This window comes from Mus caroli, chromosome 1 (assembly GCF_900094665.2).
Source record: "Mus caroli chromosome 1, CAROLI_EIJ_v1.1, whole genome shotgun sequence".
Classification (NCBI taxonomy): domain Eukaryota; kingdom Metazoa; phylum Chordata; class Mammalia; order Rodentia; family Muridae; genus Mus; species Mus caroli.
Window position 1 is genome coordinate 83,039,994 of NC_034570.1, and position 12,747 is coordinate 83,052,740.

Here is a 12,747-nt window from a genome sequence, read left to right on the forward strand (position 1 = left end):
TCCCACCCCACCTACCCTCTCTTCCTCCCTAAAGGAAAGCTCCCCTAGCCTCATCATGCCTGGCTCCAATACTCAGCCTGAACATCTGAACTCCAGATGATGGCCCTTTGCTGCAGGAGCATCCTTCTGTTCTTTGCATTTATAGATATCACAGGCGTGATGTATCTATTATACCTCAACAGAGCTATTTTCAATGTATTTATCATATTGGCAGAGCTGGGGCTGTTGGAGAATAGGAGAGTGGGATGTAGGATAGAGTGGGAAGAAGGAAGTAGCTTTAGATAACCCTGGAACCTTGCTACCACCTCAGTGCCTTTGCATGAGATGCTTGCTCTTCTTGACCCACTCCTCCCTTGTAGAGACTGTGGCTGACTCTTTCACTCCCTGCATTGTCCTTGGTGCAGCCTCTCAGAATCGCTCCCTGCAGCCGACTGTGCTGAAATGGCCCTCTCTTCCCTTGGCCACATTTTCACCATTCCTCATGGCACATGCTAGATAGGATCTTTTTGCTTACTGTCTGTTTCCTCTATACTAGATCCACTAGAAAACTCAGACTCTGGGATGCAGGGGCTTATGTGTAGCATGGATGTATGTAACAATGTGTCCCAAATACTTGGTAAATGAATGAAAGAATAAGTCAGCCATACAGTCCTTCCTCTTCCCACATCTAGGGAGTTCTCCTCCGATGACTCCAAGGGACAGGCTTTTTCTTCCCAGTGATGCCTGCAATAAATAACTACTCTTGTGGAAGTCAGATAGAAGCATTTGCTGGCCACACCTCCCTCTGTATAACTATAGCCCCTAAACCAAGGTAAAATTATCAGATCTAAATCCCTTGTGTGAGCTTCTCTCCAAAACACCTCCACTCAGCTATGACTCAACATCCTGACTTCAGCTCCAATTAAAGCCCAAAGCAAGCAAAGGTAAGTCCAGTTCTCAGTACCCTGCTACAGGCTGAAAACGTAGCTGTGGCCAGTTTCCTGTCTGGCTCACATACTATGTAATTACCATTTTAAATGGCAACTTTAACTATATTGAGGCATAGCGACAGCTGAAAACTCAAGGGCAGTGTTTGCTTCTTTTAACATATTGTTATGATGGAGGGGAGATATGCAACAGCAGCAGCAGAATTCTACTTTGGATGGAGCCAAATAGGCTGTGATATTCCCTACCAGGAGCAATGGTTGTTGATCTGTGAGTGGCAGGACCTGTGGGACATTCAGAGCTCTGTTCTTTTAAGATGCCTCATAAGCACTGTGAGCTCCAAGTACAATCTACATTCTAAGGACCCATGCTTGCCTTCCATTTAAGTACATCCCTGTTCTGACTTCATGTCTATTACGGTGAACACATATCTTGGGGAAAAAAGCAATTTAGAGAAGTGGTTTATTTGCGTTTCAGTTCCAGTTTATACTTTATTATTGAGTAGAAGGCAAGGCAAGGATTCAAGTAGCTAAGCACATCACAGCTCAGTCAGGAGCAGAGAAAAAATAAGTGCATGCTTGCCTGCGGCTTGTTGGTTTGCTGTCACGTAGCTTTCACTACTCTTATGTAGTTTGGGAATCCCTGTTTAGGGAATAATGCCACCCACAGTGGAGTGGGCCTTCCTACATCAATTATCAAGACAATTCTCACAGATATGCCCCAGGCCAACCTGATAGAGACAACCCTTCATTGAAATGCTAAGTGATTCTAGGCTGTGGCAAGTTGACAGTTAAAACAACCATCATAGTCCTCCTGAGTATCTGGGCTCAAGTGATAACTACATAGGATGTGTTTTTCTGTGTTAGGTAAAGGGCTTCTGCATAGGAGTTTTTGGTTTAATCAATTAAATGTAGACTAACAGTTCCCTCATCTTTAGTCTTTGGGGAACACATATGTTTCAGGTGAGACATTTCTCATCAGTGGCTTACAAAGACTCCTAGCCCACCATGCAGCGGGACCTTACTGTGGAGATTACCTCCCACACAGTCCCATCTGTTGGCCTTTTGCCTGGATAGGAAGGTGTCCTGGGACTCTGAAGCCCAGGAACCACACAGCTCTGAAGTGGAGTAGTGTCCCAAGGGAAGGGTATCCTGAGACAAAGGAGCCCAGGGACCACATACATAGCTCTAAGAGGAAGCCTCCCCAGCAGAGAGAGGTGTTGCAGCTCCAGGGAAAGAGTATCCCCTGCTGAGCTGAGGAACTCAGGAGCCACAGCTCAGCTCCTTCTCTTTGCTTCCGACTTCCTGTCTTCTCTCAATGAGTCATACCACACAGCAAATCTCATGAAATAGATTTATTGAAGGGTTCAGGGTGTGGAGGGAGGAATCCAGGAGTTGCTGCCTATACTCCCAGGAGGGAGCAGACAGCAAGGAATTGGACAAAGGGCAGTGCTTGTATAGGGGTTCTTGCAGGGGTTGGGGGAGTTGGGGTGGTGGTGGAGCTTTCTAGGGTGAAGTTTTCCGGGGTGAGGACTGGTGGGATTTTAAGTCGTGAACTTGGGGAAACTCGGAGATTGGTGGGATTTCCTGCCCCAACATTGGTGGGCTTTCATGCTCAGAGAATGGTAAGTTTCTGCGGAAAATTCAGGGCGTGGTGGCTTTTGTTCAGATTTTTTTACTTAAAATTAGCATAATCTGGGGAGGGTCCTGATGAGGGGCTGGAGATGACCTTTGTGACAGTTACAGAGGCTGGAAACCACCAGTTATGACAGAGAGGTATGGAGGAGGGGCCTGGGGCTGGTACTCCTCAGGCTGGGGGCGGCCACTTTCCTGCCCTGAGAGTTTACAAAGTTTACAAAGTATACAAAAGTTTACAAAGTTTACAAAAGGAGTCCTCCAGGGCAGGGGAAGCCTTTCCTGCCACTTGAGTGGGGCGAATATCCAACATCATTTATCTCCCAGTTAAACCCCACCATGAGCTGAACCAAACATTGTGGAGCAAGTCTCTAATCTCAGCAATTGGCAGGCTGAGGCAGGGAAACTGAATTCAAGGTCCAGACTAGACTACACAGAGACTTTGTTTCAAACAGACAAACAAACAAACAAAAAGCTTCCTGCCTGAATTTTGGAAGGCAAAGGCATTCATTCAACCCACAATGAGAGGTTTCATGGTTTAATAGAGATGGGTCAGGTAGCATGGAGAGTATCACAAGAACTTAAAACTTGGTCCTAAGCAGCCTGAATTCCACTCACTAATGATGATTCCCTAAGGAGGTCAAGAAGAGCCAGCTGGCTCTATTGCTTGGAAAGAAACCCGAGGAAGGTACCTGGCCACCCAGAGGAACAGGGAACTGGGTGCTTTCTCTCTGGCTTTGTTGTTGTTGCTGCTTTGGGGTTTTGCTCCTTTTAATTACTAAGCCAAGTGAATAAAAAGAGAAGAACCTGGAATTCTGACATTGCTGAGATTCTGGGACCCTGCACAGCTCAGCTCCAGGGGTGGCCTCTAAGCACACTGTCATTGTCTCCATCTCTTCCACTGCTCTGGTGCCTTCTACAAAACACAGGGGACTCTGCCCAGGAGAGGAGCCAAGCCTGCAGGAGCAGGTCTTGTTCCAGGGTTCCCTAATTTGGGTCTTTTCCAGGAGGAATCCAGTGCTTTGTGCAATTGAGCCTTTAATAATTATTCAAAGTTGATGGCGATTTTTGTGCATTCGCCAAGGTCATTGAACCCTTGGGATCCCTCGGCTTTAAGCGATCACTCATTTACAGCTAGGCGTAGTCGGAGCATGAAGATGCTGTTTTCTCTCTGCCTGTTCTGGTTTGCTGAAGTATTTCTGTTAATAATTTTTAAGTAATGTATTCTTAAGGAACTGGATTTATGGGGGGATCAAAACAGAGTCATTCGTGTCAGCACTAAGGAAAAATAAACACAGAGGCAGATCCTGGATCTTCCGCATGGCTGCCTGGGAGTAACAACTGCACAGACTCTGCCAGGAGCCCAGTCCTGTTCATTGATCAGCACAGCCTCACACACAGGCCCCTCCACTGGGGCCTTTGCGTAACAACTGTCTGAGGCCCCTCAGGCTGACGTCACCTTGTTATTAAGGCTTGCAGCCAAGGACTGTGGTCTCAGGACAGCTTACATGAGCCTCCTTGGTTCAGCCTCCGAGTGTCTATTTGCCCATAGTGGAGCTGCCATGTGCCTTGCCATTGCAGAACTGAAGTGTCTCATCACAGATCTTCTCCTGACAGAAAGTCAGCATCACAGCACGTTAGGCCAGTGGTTCTCAACCGGTGAGTTGCAGCCCCTTGGGTTGAATGACCCTTTCATGGGGGTTGCCTAAGACCATCAGAAAACAGATATTTACATTATGATGCATAACAGTGGCAAAATTACACTGATGAAGTAGCAATGAAAACAATTGTATGGTTGGAGGTCACCACAGCACGAGGAACTGTATTAAAGGGTATTAAGCAGCACTAAGAAGGATGAGGACCTATGTTTTAGAACACCACTGTGCGTCTCTCTTTGGCAGATTCTGATGTCCTGATTTTAAGATGTGCACACAAGGTTTCATACGTGTGCTTTGTCCCCCATGCAAGCTCAGGATGACACACACCCAAAGCTGTACCCTGACTGAGCCATGCTCTGAGGAAGAGGCAGTCTGCCGATCTGTGGAAACTTTACTGAGTCAATTTACTGAGTCTTTACTTCACGGGGCCCACACCACCAAATCCCAGCAGCTGCTTGCCAGAGTGGGAGGCTGTGTTGACTGACTGTGTCTGGTAGACACCCCATCCCCTAAGAGTTTAGTAGCCCTATTTCCATTCTGCAGATGGGAAAATCAAGGGTTAGAGTGCTTAAATAAGGCATTCAGAACTGCTTGACTGGTTTAAAAATATAAAAAAGCCAGGATGAAGGTTCCTCCTAGTCTGAATACAAAGCCAAGCACTGAATACCACACATTTCCAAGATTCCCTTCAGATCCCAACCCCTGTGCTGTTCAGATACCTCACAGAGAGTGGCCTGGTATGTGTATGGAACCTAGGTATATCTTCTTATTTTGAAATCTTCCCAAGATTGTCCCTAATGCCCAGTGCAATGTGAATGCTGTGTGCAGCTCTTTAGACTTTTTTGCTATCTTGGCCTGGAGTTGGTTGGCTTTACAAACGCAGGGAACACAGCTATGGAGGGCTGATCACATGGACCTAGTTTGCTCTTTCAGCTACTTGGAACCGGCCGAGCAGACCATTAGGGACAGAGCAGAGCCTCTGTATTGAGCTCACACTTTTCACTGGATCATCAGAGGGCTCTCAAGGCTGCAAAGCTGATTCTCACAGTCCCCTGGACACTGACTGGGGTACTCACTGGAGTACAGCGACCCCTCCACTCAGTGGGGCATTGGCCTCTCCTTTGAAGGTCCTTATGAAACCTGAGAAAGAAATTAGAGAACCCCCCATCCCCCAACATTGAACCTAGGGCTGCCTGACCACCTGTCTCGTGACTTTCCTGGAGAGACATAAACATGGCTATACATCTCCCATAGAACACGGGACACAGACCGGAACAATGATTCCAACAAGTCTATCTGGTGAAGCAATGGATGGCTGGGATTCCTTACAAGCGCATGAGTGACTTTGGAAGCTGCACCACTGAAAAGTCTGTTCTCGCCCACCCAGGGTGAGTGATGACTCACAAAACTGTGTCTTTGGAGTTCCATGTGCAGGTTGCAGGCAGCTCCACCAAGGAGTCTTTTCTCACCCAGCGGTTGCTTACTGCCTATAGAATGCTGGGAAGGGTCTTCATGGGTCTGTAGCCTTCATGTGAATTCCATGTACCTCTCCTTTCCCCTCCAGTGATTTGGCAGGAAGTGGCTACACAACACCCTCACAATTCTAATTTTTGAATGCGTTCTGAGCTCTTGGGCCTCCTTGGTAATTTACCATGGAAAAAGACAAAGCAAAACAAAATGGCTGACCTGCAGGAATGATATCCTTCCTCCATGGCTTGTTCTGTGGCCCGAGGGTGGGGCTGAGGAGATATTTCCACCCCCACTCTCATCACACCTTTGGGAGTCTCTCTTTCAGTCCTCAGCAATCACCAAACACCATGTAAGGGACTCCAGGTACATACCTTCCCTGGCATCAAAGAACCGAGCATAGATGCCCTCTATCCAGGGCTCAGACTCTGGTGTGATTCCGATTCAGCAGGGCTGTGACACAGGCTAGGCAATTGTTGATTGACAGCTTAGCTGAGCTTTAAAGCCAGCGTGTTTGACCAGGTGAAAAGTTACTCACTCTAGGCTCCCAAGGCACTTCCTTAAGTCTACCCAAGGGAAGCCCTGCGCTAGGACACCTACCGCCGCCATCTGTATGGTTGTGGTTCTACGTGCTTCTCCCTCTATTTTGGTGAGAGAGGAAGAATCAAAGAACAGGTTTTGGAGCACTCAGATGGAGAACAATAGTGTGTCAAAGGGAGCAGTGTTATGTGGAAGTGTTGTAGGCGTGTCTCTTTGGGGGAGGTTATGTTTAGGGAACTTTATGAAAATGATGAGCCTTTTTTCATTAATGGATAAGAAACTCCTCAGATAGGTAATCTTCACCTTAGCTTAGACATGATGTGAAACACACACAATCAGAACTTGGTGTGATGTCTCATTGTGTACCAATTTATGCACCCGAGAGCCAAATTAATTTCAAAATACATTTAAAAATAAAATGAGAAACTGATACATGGTCATCATAGCTTAAGAGGTTTTGACAGAATGGAGAAAGAACAGAGACTTTCTGAGGCTGCTGTGTCGGTATTAGAGCTTTGTTTCTTTGTTATCGACAGTCTCATACAGTGTGATCACACACACACCCTTCCCCGCCCACTTCCTCTCCCTCTTTCGCTTCCCAGCCAGGCCTCGCGGTACCTACAGGAAGTTGGAGGACCCAATCTTAGGCAGATATCCATTGCCTCTTCGTGCTCATGGTTGGAATGTTCGTGTCATATCCAGATGGCAGAATTTCATGGCATTCCCCCCTCTCTTGCTCTTGTATTCCTTCTGCTCCTCTTCCTGACATTGCCTAGGCCTTGAGGGAGAGTGACATAGAAATCCAGTTAGGACTGGGCACTTAGAATCACTATTCTCAACCAGATGAGTCTGCATTTGCCAACATCTTCTATGAAAAGCCGCCTCTGAACCAGCCCGAGAACTGCACTTATCTATGAGTAAAGACATATATATTTAGATGGTATTTTCCATCTAGGGAAACCATGGTAGCAGGTCCCTTCTTGAGCCCATGACCTCTCCAGCCTAGGCCTTCTGACCCAGTTTACTAAACTGTGGTGGTTTGAATGAGGACAGCCCTCATAGGCTAATTTACTTGATAGAACTGTTTGGGAAGGATTAGGAGGTGTGGCCTTGCTGGAGGAGGTGTGTCGGTGTGTCTGAGGTTTCAAGGTCCTATTCCTAGTTAGTTCTCCCCACCTCACCTCATGCTTGGGGTTCAAACCTCAACTCTTAGTTACTACTCCAGTACTATGCCTGCTTGCCTACTACCATAATGGTCATGGACTCACCCTTGGAAAGGGTGCACAAGACTCCAACTAAGCACTTTCTTTTACAGGTTGCTTGGGTTATGGTACCCCTCCACAGCCATAGAAAGGTAACTGGGACAAGAACTAATGGCAAGTTTGCACAGAGCATGCAGCCCTGGTGACGCTTCATGTTTGTGGAGCAGATAGCCGTGATCAACCCAGCACTCCTACCTCAGATCCCTGAGGTTGCCCTTCCTTCCTGGCCAGACTTTCCACCTGGGACCTCAGGAGAAAGTGCTCCAACTAGAACCTTATCCATACAAAGTTCTCTTCGTTCCCCACCCACGTCTGCTTTAGAACCCTTGTTCTTATGGACGTGGGAAGTATCTTATCCAGACACAGCCACAAAGGTCAATAGTCACCGTAGTTCTTCCCAGGTACTGAGGGAGGCCCCCTTTGGCTCTGGTCCTGCAGGCCCATCCCTGCTGCTGTGGGTCTGGTCTGGAGCACCCAGATTAGAAGATGGGGTCTCAGTGGGGCCCAGTGGAGCCACTCGGAAAACTCCAGCATTTCTCAGGCAGGAAGAACAGCCAGAGTATGGATAAAGTCTTGCCACATAACACTTTTATACCCAACACCAGACCCTAACTTCCTGATAGGAATCACTTAGATTAGTGACTACCTGTCGTGTGCTGCTCTCTGAAGATGACCTGACCATCTTGTTACATCCTAAGAGAGGTTTAAAGCTTCATCTTATTTTGGACTTATTAAATTAAACACTTATAGAAAGCCCCTCTGGGGTCATTTGAATAAGAATAGCCCCATAGGCCCATAGGGAGTGGCACAGTTAGGCGTTGTGGCCTTGTGGGACTGGGTGTGTTACAGAAGGTGGCCTTTGGAACTCAAGCCAGGCCCAGTGTCACTCCCTCTTCCTGCTGCCTGCTGATCCAGATGTAGGACTCTCAGCTCCTCTCTTGCACCAGTCTGCCTGCACACCATGCTTTCTACCATGATGATAATGAACTAAACCTCTGAATTGTGAGCCAGCACCAATTAAAGACTTTCTTTTATAAGGGTTGCCTTGGTCATGGTGTCTATTCACGGCAATGAAATTCTTAGACACCATCTTTTTAAAAAATAACATTAAATACTGTGGTTAAGAGTTACAAGTCTGTTGTTGTTGCGATGGACACCTACTTCCTTTGAAATCACAGAACCTCATGAAAAATGTTATTTTTCAGCTTTGGAACACCATGAGGGCTCTGCCCTTTCAACTTACTTGACTTTTTTTTTTCTTTAAAGAAGATAATCCTCTAAATTCCTACATCTGGCTAATTCTTTCATCTCAATGTTACTTAGATACAAACTTGCACAAAGCTAGCTCTAAACCCCACTTCTTCATGAACGCTGTGCATTTATGATGGTAATACAAATTTTCTTTCTGACCTTAAAATGGATGCAATTCAGGCCAGTATCTGTTGGATATGACAGATGGCATTATTTTCCCAAAACGAAATTGCTAGTTCTGACTTTAGAGAGCATGTTGGCGGCTGTTCGTTTCTTGACATTGACCCAAATACATTTCCTCGTGAACTTGATGGACTGTTGTCTGCGTTGCTGTTTTTACCAGTGTCATTATTTGCCCCTTTTTTGTTGCTGTTTTTTTACGAATTTCCCAAGTTATTTTTAACTGCCAATCCATTATGATGACAGGCGAACCATATTTAAAATGTGTTCCAAATGCAATAACGAAAAATAAAAGTATGCCATTTAGCGAGAATGTATCTTGGACCTATCTCCTGCTACATTTACTGCTAACCGACTCCTGCAATTGGTTATATGTGATGTCTGTGAGGTTGGGAGCCAGCAGAAGCTTCCTTCAGAGAGGGAGGTCTAGGCTGACAGCTGAGCCACTTGGTCCTCTTGTCCCCCAGCCCTGAGGCACTGGAAGTTCCTCTATGCTGGGTTCCTTAGAAGTTGTATCATCTGAACAAATAATTATTTCATTTGACCTTGAGTTAACATGAGATAGGCCTCTGTTTTCAGGAAAGTGAATAAAAATGTTGAGTCTTCTCGATTCTTTGAAATTAATCTTTAATCACTGAGTGGCCCAGCAAGAACTTCTAGCCTGCAATGGCATTTTATAAATGACCACAGCTAAAGAGACATCTCATCATGGCTGGTTAAACAATTCACTTTGAGCCAAGGACAAAGGGTCCTGCCATGGTGACAGGTGACATCAGACTATTTTTCCAGGTCACAGGGCACTGACAAAGTGTGAGGCATTGATATAAGCCCGGAAACACAGCCAAGTGCTTTCCCAGGTAATCCAAGTGTGTGTGTGCTAACTGTGAAAAATGATCATCCAAACAGGAAAAAATGCAAAATATTCATGGAGGATTTGCATGGATGGATATAGAATCACCAAAAAATTTACTTGTTAAGCTAATTAACACGCCCTTCCTCATCCTGAGTTGGCCTCAGGGGACACTCTGCCTGCCTTCACATAGTGGTCTCCTCTGTGTCCACAGTCCTCCCTTCCCACAGCATTACCTGTTACCCTGGGCTAGGACACATCTTTCTCTATTATGACTACATCTTAACTTGAGGGCATCTGCAAAGATCCTATTTCTAAATAAGGCCACTATCTTAGTCTGTTGGTGCCATTAGAACAAAACCACCCTGAGACTGGATAGTTCATAAAATTCAAAGACTTATTTCCTAAAGGTCTGGGACCCAGGAAATCTAAAGCCAAGGAGCCGGCAGGACCAGTGTACACAAGGACCTCTCGAAACTGCCACTCTGTAGCTGATGGCATAGCAGAAAGTATGGAGAGGGTGGGGGGCGAATACCCTCTGTGGGATGACAGCTAAGCACACAGACCCTGCAGCCCACAGCCCTGGCTTTGGTGCTTCCTAACCCCTCAAGATGTGAGTCCTGTTGCCGCAAACCCTGCCATGCAATAGACTACACCTTCTTTAAATGTTTTGTTTCTGTGTGAGTGTGCATCTCCTTGGTACACTCCAAGGATAGGGTGCTCTTGGAGGCCAGAAAAGGGAATCAGGTCCCCTGGCACTGGAGTTACAACAGGTGGTTGATCTAGGAATGGAGCTCGGGTCCTCTGAAAGAGCAGCATGTGGCCCTAACTATTGCGCCATCTCTCTAGCCCCAGACAACACCAACAAGAACATGAGCCAAAATAGACAGCTCATCCCACACCTAGCTTCTGATCAAATATTTTTCACAGCAACAAGAAAGCTATCAAAATGAGATAGCGTGGTGGCCAAGTGCTCAGGACTTTGCAGCCCACGGACCTGGCTTTGATGGCGACTTCACTACTGAACACAAACCTGCTTTTCTTTAAGAGTCTGCTTTCTCATATATATACTAGAAATAACACCCCCCTCCCCCATCCATGTTCTCCATGCCTGCATGCAGACATTGGTGAATTTTCAGACCCTAACTGATCAAGCACTTCACTTCAGGAGTAGGGTAGTGCTTAGCCCTCAGTTCCAAGCAAGAACCCACATCTGCAGTCTGAGGGTCCACCACATCCCTGAGATCCTTCATCACATACAGTCACTAGCAAGCTGGTGTGATAACTTTCAGTGTCCTTCTTGATCTTCCAGGAGCCACAGGATGCAGGAACATCTGTAGCCCCTACTCCAGATTGGAAGCGAATGTCCTATTGACTGAGTCCTGCCTGTTTGAGGGCTCCCAAGCTACACAAACTCATTCTCAAAGCACATGTGTAGTCACAACCTAGGTGGGGAGGGCAGGGAGAACACAGCCCAGAGATGTGGCCTTGGTTGACAAGAAAATGAGGTGACAAAGGGACAGATGTCAAACCCTTTGAATAATCCACACACACACCTCCCATGCTGATGTTCATGCTTAAAGGCTGTCTAGAGGCACGGGCAGGGGGTCCCAGACAGAGGCGCTCATCCTCTGACCAATAGTCTCTCTTTACAAGTTAACCATTCATCTAATCGTGCCCCATAGTCACCTGCAATACAATTGCATTTCTTTTAAATATTGCCTTTACTAATGAAGGAGCCAGCTTGTGCCATTGTCTCTGTGGAGCTAGTGTGTACCGTACACTGGTTTAAACGAGTACACTAATGCTCAGCAAGCTCTGACCCCTGGGCTGTCTCAGTCATGAACCTGCAGCTGGCCTGTTTCCATGGAGACTCAGTGCTTCCCAGCAGCAACCCTCAGTGACACCGCAGAGGTGGCTAGAGATGCCCCAGTGAGTGCACACCAATGCCACCATCTCCTTTTATCTCCCAGCTCTGTGTGATGAATCAGATAACAGTGACTTAAATATATCTTCTCACCATCGTGCCTCCGAACACCATGGGGATGTTCCCATTCTCATACCTGTAAACAGCTGGGCTACGGTCTGATGACCTAATGGCTTTGACATTTGTCACTTGCCTTTTAACTTCCCTTTCTTGTACAACATGCAGAAAACACAGCCTTTGCCAAGACAGCACCGCAACACACCCAAAGGGACTTGGTGACACTTACCTGCTTCAGGTTGCATGGCTGGCCATCCTCCATTCTTCCCTGTTAGCAGCAGAACTAAGAAAGGACACTACAGAGGGATCTGTGATGCTAAGGATGTGATGCAGGAGTGAAGACAATACCAGCGAGCGAGTCCTTTCTCAAAAAGGAAGGGAGTGACATACAGCTGGCTGTGGGGAGAAGCCTGGCCTCACCCTGCGTGCTGAGATTTGGTGTCTACACTATGACAAAGTCTCAGGGTACCCAAAGGTCACTTGCCTTTTCCTGGTGTGCTCTCAAGCCTTCACAGGACATGAAAGACAATCAGCTATGACAGGAAAAGCTTTAAGCCCTATGCTAGCAACTGGCTTTTTAAAGAGAAACAATCAAAAAGATTTTTGACTCAGTAGGCTTCCCCAAAGAAATTTGACAGTATGATGTTTAGACTTTCTTTCTTTAGTCTTTCTTTCATTAGTCTTTCTTTCTTCCTTTCTGTCACCCCCTGCCCTGCAACACTCATTATTTGAATCTTGATTGTGAGAACCCAAGCAAGAAAGCATACATAGCCTGTGCAGTTCGTATACAGAAAGCTCACAGCACAAGCCTGGGGAGCTCTGGGAAGAGCAGCTCCTTCCTGGAAGCTGTCACCACGATCTGTCTCACTCATTTTTTCAATCGCTGAACTCACATTAAAGGAAATAAGAGAGTCCAGGTAGGGATGGGACCTCATGGCTGACCAGTCCTCATTCTCAGCTTCGTCTCTGCCCTGCCCACATTCACCAGGTCTGTACC

At 46.6% G+C, this 12,747-nt stretch overlaps 1 long non-coding RNA gene across 1 annotated transcript in view; it reads right to left on the reverse strand.

The window, feature by feature from the left end:
* The window catches only part of LOC115029733, a 32,464-nt gene extending 20,398 nt beyond the window's left edge, over positions 1–12,066 (reverse strand). The window contains exons 1-2 of the long non-coding RNA XR_003835297.1: positions 11,980–12,066; positions 6,846–7,001 (exon numbers count right to left, since the gene is read on the reverse strand). This is a non-coding gene — a long non-coding RNA (uncharacterized LOC115029733). The remainder of the gene's footprint in view (positions 1–6,845; positions 7,002–11,979) is intronic.
* Positions 12,067–12,747: the final 681 nt, after the last annotated feature.